The following is an 8216-nucleotide window of genomic DNA, read 5'->3' as shown; positions in this document are numbered from 1 at the left end:
AGTAGGCAGGTTTATGTGACACAGGAGTTGCGAACGGAGGCTGGAGCAGTAGATACATATTTGGGGGCCATCAACACAAAGGTCATGGTGCTGGGTGAGAACGCAAGTGAAAGAAGGTGGAGAGAAAAGTGGGCAGAAAAGGAGGATCCAGGAAAGGAGACTGAGAAGCAGTGGCCAGTGGGGTAGAAAGAGGACCAAGTGAGTGTGGGCCCTAGAGAGGAGGTTTCAGGAAGGAGGGAGTGCTCAGTGGGGCTGATGCTCTAGAGAACAGAAATGGAGCCGTTGGGGTTTGGGAATAAAGAAGGTTGGTGGACTGTATCTTTTATGTTGCAAGTTAAACACACAACTACATCAATTGGATTTAAAAAATAAGTAGCCTGCCACTCAGTGGCTAGGCAGTGTCATCAAGGACCGAGGTTCATTTTATCTTCTGTCCTTGTGCTGGTTTCATGCTCATGGCCACAAGATGGCTATCCAGTTCCTGGGGTCACATCCTAAGCAAGGAGATGTCCATTTCTTCTCCAGCTGAGACTCAAAACAGGCCTGAATGTGGCCTCCCACCATCCTGCTGCTTACAGGCTAAAGGATCAATGCATTCATGGCAGCCACACCCAGTATCCAACACTGAATGACAAGAGGAGTCTTGTAGTGAAAGCTCTTGTTTAGAAAAAGAGAGCCAGCTTTGCAGATGCCACTGGGATCCCCATACTGTCAGCCATGGTCAACCCCACCTTGTTCTTCGACATCACTGTCGACGACAAGCCCTTAGGCCCCTTTCCTTCGAGCTGTTTGCAGACAAGATTCCAAAGACAGCAGAAAACTTTCGTGCTCTGAGCACTGGAGAGAAAGGATTTGGTTATAAGGTTTCGTGCTTTCACAGAATTATTCCAGGGTTTATATGTCAGGGTGGTGACTTCACACGCCATAATGGCACTGGTGGCAAGTCCATCTGTGGGGAGAAATCTGATGATGAGAACTTCATCCTAAAGCATACAGGTCCTAGCATCTTGTCCATGGTAAATGCTGGACCCAACACAAACGGTTCTCAGTTTGTCATCCGTACTGCCAAGACTGAGTGGTTGGATAGCAAGCATGTAGTCTTTGGCAAGGTGAAAGAAGGCATGAAGATTGTGTAGGCCATGGAGCTCTTTGGGTCCAGGAATGGCAAGACCAGCAAGAAGATCACCATTGCTGACTGTAGACAACTCCAATAAGTTTGACTTGTGTTTTATCTTCACCACCAGACCATTCCTTCTGTAGCTCAGGAGAGCACACTTCCACCCTATTTGCTTGCAGTATCCTAGAATCTTTGTGCTCTCGCTGCAGTTGCCTTTGGGTTTCCTGTTTTCCTTGTTCCCTTCCATGCCTAGGTGGATTGCAGAGTTTATGATTATGAAATAAAAACTAACAAAAAAAGAAAAAGAGAGCTGAATGTTGAGAGGCTATGGAGCATCAAATTCTTGCAGTGCTGATGGCAGAGGAAATTGGCACAGCCACTTTGGAAAACTGATAGTATCTACAAAATCTAAACATACACCTATGCTGTGATCTAGAATTTCCACTCCTAGGTATATACCCGAGAGAAATGAGTGCCTATGTCTACATGGAGACTTGTGCAAGAATGTTCATAGAAGACTTTTTCATAGCTCAAATTGGAAATAGTTCAATGTCCATCACCAGAGAATGGATAAATTGTGGCATGTTCATGCAATGGAATACTGTGTTTTATATATAAAAGAACAAACTACTGTTACATGTAATAGTACCAATTAATCTCACATACAGTATGTGGACTAAAAGAAGCCAGATACAGAACAGTACATACCACATGAATCCATTCATATAAAGCTCAAGTAATCTATAGGGTTAGAAATCAAAATGGTAGTTACCTGGGTCAGGTCAGGAGTAGAGATGGGAAAGGAGCAAGAGGAGCTTTTCTGGGGTGCTGGAAGGATTATATCTTCTTCTGGCTGGTGATTACATAAGTGAAAATTCATCAAGTAAAAATTCACCATAAGACTAGGGGACTTCGGGAGGCAGAGGCTGCAGTGAGCCAAGATTGTGCCACTGCTCTCCAGTCTGGGCGACAGAATGAGACCCTGTCTCGGGGGAAGAAAAAGAAAGAAAAAAGACTGGGGGCTTTATGTGCTTTACGTATGTTATACCTCAAGAAAAATAGAAGGAAGGGGCTGGGCATGGTGGCTCACGCCTGTAATCCCAACATTTTGGGAGGCCAAGGCAGGCGGATCATGAGGTCAGGAATTTGAGACCAGCCTGGCCAACATGGTGAAACCCTGTCTCTACTAAAAATATAAAAATTAGCTGGGTATGGTGGTACCCGCCTGTAATCTCAGCTACCCGGGAGGCTGAGGCAGGAGAATCGCTTGAGCCAGGGAGGCGGAGGTTGCAGTGAGCCACGATCGCACCACTGCACTCCAGCCTGGGCGACAGAGCGAGATTCCATCTCAAAAACAAAAACAAGAAAAATAGAAGAAAGGACGGGGTCCTGCCATCCCATGGAATGTGACATGCTGCTAAACAAGGATCAGGTCTGTTTTGTGGGGACACCACCTTCCAGTAACCAGGCTGAGTGTTAGCATGTACAAGGCCTCAGTGGCCAGCCCTTTCTCCCTGGGGCCCAGAAAACTGGGGAAGCTGAGGCAGGGCTTCTAATGCACATGGAACTCGCTCCCGCTCAGCTGGACTCTTTCCCCTCTATCCTCAAGATTGCTCCACCTTCCCAGCTCAGTTCCAGGCTGTGGAAACACCACCAACACCGGCTCTGACTTGAGAGACCTGGAAGGTCATTCTGCCCTAAAATTTTGCTGAGCCGAATTCAACTTCCTACCAAGGCTTCCCCAACTTGCTCCCACCCACCAGACACCTGGAGTCACCTGTGACTCCTGCTCCCTCTTGCTCCATACTCCTCAACTCTTGCCCATTGCTCCTGAATTTCCTTTAGACCTTTTCTGTCCCCACTGCCAAAGTTTGGTCCAGGCCACCATCCCTTCTCCCCTGAACCCTGCAGCAACCTCCTCACTGGCCTCTCTGCTGCCTGTCTCACCCAGAACCTTCATCTTCCACCCGGAAAGGTCTTTTTTTTTTTTTTTTTTTGAGACGGAGTCTTACTCTGTTGCCGAGGCTGGAGTGCAGTGGTGCCATCTCAGCTCACTGTGACCTCCGCCTCCCAGGTTCAAGTGATCCTCCCACCTCAGCTTCCCCAAGTAGCTGGGAGTTCAGGTGCGCACCACCAAGCTCAGCTAATTTTTGTATTTTTAGTAGAGATGGGTTTCACCTTGTTGGACAGGCTGGTCTCAAACTCCTGACCTCAGGTGATCTGCCTGCCTGGCCTCCCAAAGTGCTGGGATTACAGGAATGAGCCACCATGCCGGGCCCAGGATGATCTTTGTAAAATGACCTTGTCACTCTTCTTGAGGTGGTGTCCCCTGTCCCCTGCCCTCATCTGTCAAGATCTTTCCCAGTCTTTAAAGGCCCAGATCAAATGCCACCTCCTCCATGAAACCTTTGCATTCATTCATCAAATATTTTTTGGTTACCTAAAATGTGCCAGGCACTGTGCTAGGCATGGAAGATAGAAAAGAGAATAAGAGCTGGGCACAGTGGCTCGTGCCTGTAATCCCAACACTTTGGGAGGCCGAGGCAGGTGAATCACTTGAGCTCAGGAGTTTGAGGCCAGCCTGGGCGACATGGTGAAACCTTGTCTCTGCAAAAAATAAAAATAAAAATAAAAAAATTAGCTGGGCGTGGTGGTGCGTGCCTGTGGTCCTAGCTGCTTGGGAGGCTGAAGTGGGAGGATTACTTGAGTCTGGGAAGTTGAGGCTGCAAGTGAGCCGTGATCATGCCACTGCACTCTGGGTGCAGTGCCTGGTGACAATGCCTGGGTGACAGAACGAGACCCTATCTCAAAAAAAAAAAAAAAAAAGAGAATATAGATGTTTTCTAAAAAGACACTACAGACAGTCTGGAGAGATGGGCAATTATGCAATGCCAATGCATGTGCATTTTCTGTCTGTTAACACCCATGAGACCGTGAGCTCTTGGAGGGCAGGGCTCATTTTGGGTCTGGTAGGAAGGATGAGGCGGTAACTGTTGAATGAATAAGTGAATGATTGAAAGGCTAGACCGAGGTCCTCCCTTTGTCATGTATCCTCCAAGTCTGTGATTCAGCTGGTAACCAGGTCTATGGAATTCAGTTGGGACTGGATGGCAAATTTGGGGCTAAATGATAAAGAATCAGGAAATGGTTATGTTATGAATAGAACAATGATTTGTGAAATCACAATACTTTCCTATACATCAATCACTCTGATTGACAATTACTTTAAAAAAAATCAACGTTATCTCCTTACCAATACTTATATATTCAGTAAATTCAACCTGTAATGGAACAATAGTTAAATGTTAAAGCACTAAGGAAGCTATGTGATATCAAAAGATTTTAAAAGGGATAAAAAACATTATTACCAAGGTGACCAGAGAATGGACTAAGCTCCAGAATGGTGCAGACTGCAGCCAGAATGCAAGGGTTCATTTCCATTCTACATTTACTGGCTGTATGTCATTGAGCAAGTTAATAAACCTCTCTGTCCCTCAGTTTCTCCATCTGTGAAATGGGGACACATTTGACTCTACCTCATGTGATCATTTGTGGGAATTCAATGAGTTTGTATTATAAAATGCTTAGAATAACACCGGTTGGCTGGGCGCAGTGGCTCACACCTATAATCCCAGCACTTTGGGAGGCCAGAGCGGGTGGATTACCTAAGGTCAGGAATTCGAGACCAGGCTGGCCAACATGGTGAAACCCCATCTCTACTAAAAATACAAAAATTAGCCGGGTGTGGTGATGCACGCCTGTAATCCCAGCTACTAGGGAGGCTGAGGCAGGAGAATCACTTGAATCCAGGAGGCAGAGGTTGCAGTGAACAGAGATCGCGCCATTGCATTCCAGCCTGGGCAACAAGAACAAAACTCCATCTCAAAAAATAAAAGACTAGCACGGGTTACATAGTTAGTACCCTTAATTACCTATTATTACAAATATGTAAAATTATTCCAGGGACTGGAGGCACTGTGGGAGCCCTGGCAGGGAGGGCCTCTCCCCACTATGGCTTTTAAGGTGTCAGGACAACTTTGTTTAAATCCCTGACCTACTTTCCTGACCTTGGGAAATGTTCCCAACTTTAAGGCCCTCTTGTTCCACACTTCCCAGGGCTTTCTTATCTGGGAAGCAAGCGTGCTATTTTAGCCAGGTCTGTGGTGACACCTAATGGTAAAATGGGGAACTGCCTGATCTTACTAAACTTTCACCAACCTATTAATAATAGTACAAGCAATAACTATATATCACATTCTTACCATGAACCAGACACTGAAAGCTGTGTGAACTGTCTTAGTTCACAGCTTAGACTGATTGATTTAACCAATCAGCAAGTCCTGACAGCCCTTCCTCCAAAATAAGTCACAACCTAGCCCATCTTCTTATATCACCACTGCCTCCATGCTTGACCAAGCCACCATCACCCAGACACTAGCCTCCATCTCCCCACCATCTCTTCCCACTTCTTCTCTTGCTCTCCAGTCCATCTAAATCTTCCTAAAGAAAGGGGGGGGGGGGGTCAGTGGGAGGTTTTAAAGAGGAAAGTGATCTGATCTGACTTGCTTTTTTTTTTTTTTTTTTTTTGAGACTGAGTCACGCTCTCGTTGCCCAGGCTGGAGTGCAATGGTGCAATCTCGGCTCACTGCAACCTCCACCTCCCGGGTTCAAGCGATTCTACTGCCTCAACCTCCTGAGTAGCTGGGATTATAGATGCCTGCCACCGATTCCCAGCTAATTTTTTGTATTTTTTTAGTAGAGACAGGGTTTCACCATGTTGGCCAGACTCCAGGCTGGTCTCAAACTCCTGACCTCAGGGGATCCACCCACCTCGGCCTCCCAAAGTGCTGGGATTACAGATGTGAGCCACCGCTCCCGGCCATGACTTGCATTTTTAAAAGATCACTGTAGCTGATGTAAATGGATTGAAGAGCAAGAGAGGAAGTGGGGAGGTGGTCAGGAGGTGGAGGCAGGTCTGGGTGGTGGTAGCCTAGTTAGGCATGGAGGCAGTGGTGATATAGGAAAGTAGGCTAGTTTATGACTTTCTTTGGAGGCAGGGCTGTCAGGACTTGCTGATGGGTTAAATTGTTCAGTAGGTAGTTAGTCAGACATGGTCAGGGCAGGAGAGCTCTTCCCCCTGCCTCCCCACTCACCAGGATTCTCAGGCGACCATCAGGTGATGGTCAGGTGGTTGTTAAAACTGTCTCTCTAAAATAATAATTGGTTGCAGCTGGCGTCAGAAAGGTGGTAGACTGAAACACCTGAAACTGGTGATCAGCAGCTTCCTGATAAGATCACAGGAGTTGGGTGAGTGGGCTCAAGCATGCGCACTATGAGGCAAAGTGGTGGGGTTTAGGTGGTATGTGGCCTTCTAGGAAGACTCGAATGGTAAGGGAAGAACGCCTCAAGTGAGCATGTGTACAACTGCAGTAAACACACTGGGCATGCGGCCCCTCCCAAATGCGGGCAGGCCCCTGTGCATGCAGACAGCCCATCCCAAGGGAAGAATCAGGGGAGAAGTAACGCAACCCCAGAAGCATGCCAACGTATAAGACCCCAAGTCAAAGGTCAAACCGCACACTTGACTCTCTCAAGTCGCCAGCTTGGCCCCCTTCCAAGTGTACTTTACTTCCTTTCATTCATGCTCTAAAGCTTTTTAATAAACTGAAACCACCTTTGCAAAATTATGACTGGGACAGTGAAAGAGATCCAACTTAACAGACTCTTGCTTCGAACCTCCAAGCTGTCCTTGTTCATTCCTGGGCGTAGGCCGAACTAACTTTGGGAGAAACTTAGTTTATGGTTTATAGTTTAAACAAAGACGGTACCAGCCCTTTCCCAAAGCAGACTTCCTTCTTGCCTGGAGACTAGATTGCCTTTGTAGGACTAACATTAGCCACAAGATTAGAAATTATGGTTTAGGTGTCATGCAGCTGGAGGCTCAAGATTCTGAACTCTTGAGATCAATGCTTGAGATATTTTGCAGACCCTGCACTTGATGGATCAGCTGGCCCCATTCAAATCAATAAACTGGCTCATCTGATCTTGTGGCCCCCACCCAGGAACTGACTGAACGCAAGAAGACAGCTCTGACTCCCTATGATTTCATCTCTGACCAATCAGCACTCTTGGCTCACTGGCTTTCCCCCACCCATCAAGCTATCCTTAAAAACTCTGCTCCCACTAAATGCCCACAAGAGAAAGCAGGAAAGATCCAAAATTGACACCCTAACATCACAATTAAAAGAACTAGAAAAGCAAGAGCAAACACATTCAAAAGCTAGCAGAAGGCAAGAAATAACTAAAATCAGAGCAGAACTGAAGGAAATAGAGACACAAAAAACCCTTCAAAAAATTAATGAATCCAGGAGCTGGTTTTTTGAAAAGATCAACAAAATTGATAGACCACTAGCAAGACTAATAAAGAAGAAAAGAGAGAAGAATCAAATAGACGCAATAAAAAATGATAAAGGGGATATCACCACCGATCCCACAGAAACACAAACTACCATCAGAGAATACTACAAACACCTCTACACAAATAAACTAGAAAATCTAGAAGAAATGGATAAATTCCTGGACACATACACCCTCCCAAGACTAAACCAGGAAGAAGTTGAATCTCTGAATAGACCAATAACAGGCTCTGAAATTGCGGCAATAATCAATAGCTTACCAACCAAAAAAAGTCCAGGACCAGATGGATTCACAGCCGAATTCTACCAGAGGTGCAAGGAGGAGCTGGTACCATTCCTTCTGAAAATATTCCAATAAATAGAAAAAGAGGGAATCCTTCCTAACTCATTTTATGAGGCCAGCATCATCCTGATACCAAAGCCTGGCAGAGACCCAACAAAAAAAGAGAATTTTAGACCAATATCTTTGATGAACATTGATGCAAAAATCCTCAATAAAATACTGGCAAACCGAATCCAGCAGCACATCAAAAAGCTTATCCACCATGATCAAGTGGGCTTCATCCCTGGGATGCAAGGCTGGTTCAACATTTGCAAATCAATAAATGTAATCCAGCATATAAACAGAACCAAAGACAAAAACCACATGATTATCTCAATAGATGCAGAAAAGGCCTTTGACA

The 8216-nt window shown here is 45.8% G+C and overlaps 1 pseudogene; it reads left to right on the top strand.

Moving 5' to 3' along the window:
- The first annotated feature begins 708 nt into the window (after positions 1–708).
- Positions 709–1214, top strand: LOC116460741 (peptidyl-prolyl cis-trans isomerase A-like; annotated as a pseudogene).
- Positions 1215–8216: the final 7002 nt, after the last annotated feature.

Source organism: Hylobates moloch, unplaced genomic scaffold (genome assembly GCF_009828535.3).
Source record: "Hylobates moloch isolate HMO894 unplaced genomic scaffold, HMol_V3 SCAFFOLD_21, whole genome shotgun sequence".
Classification (NCBI taxonomy): domain Eukaryota; kingdom Metazoa; phylum Chordata; class Mammalia; order Primates; family Hylobatidae; genus Hylobates; species Hylobates moloch.
Note: the sequence above shows the minus strand (reverse complement) of the source record. Positions and strands in the feature narration are given on the sequence as shown.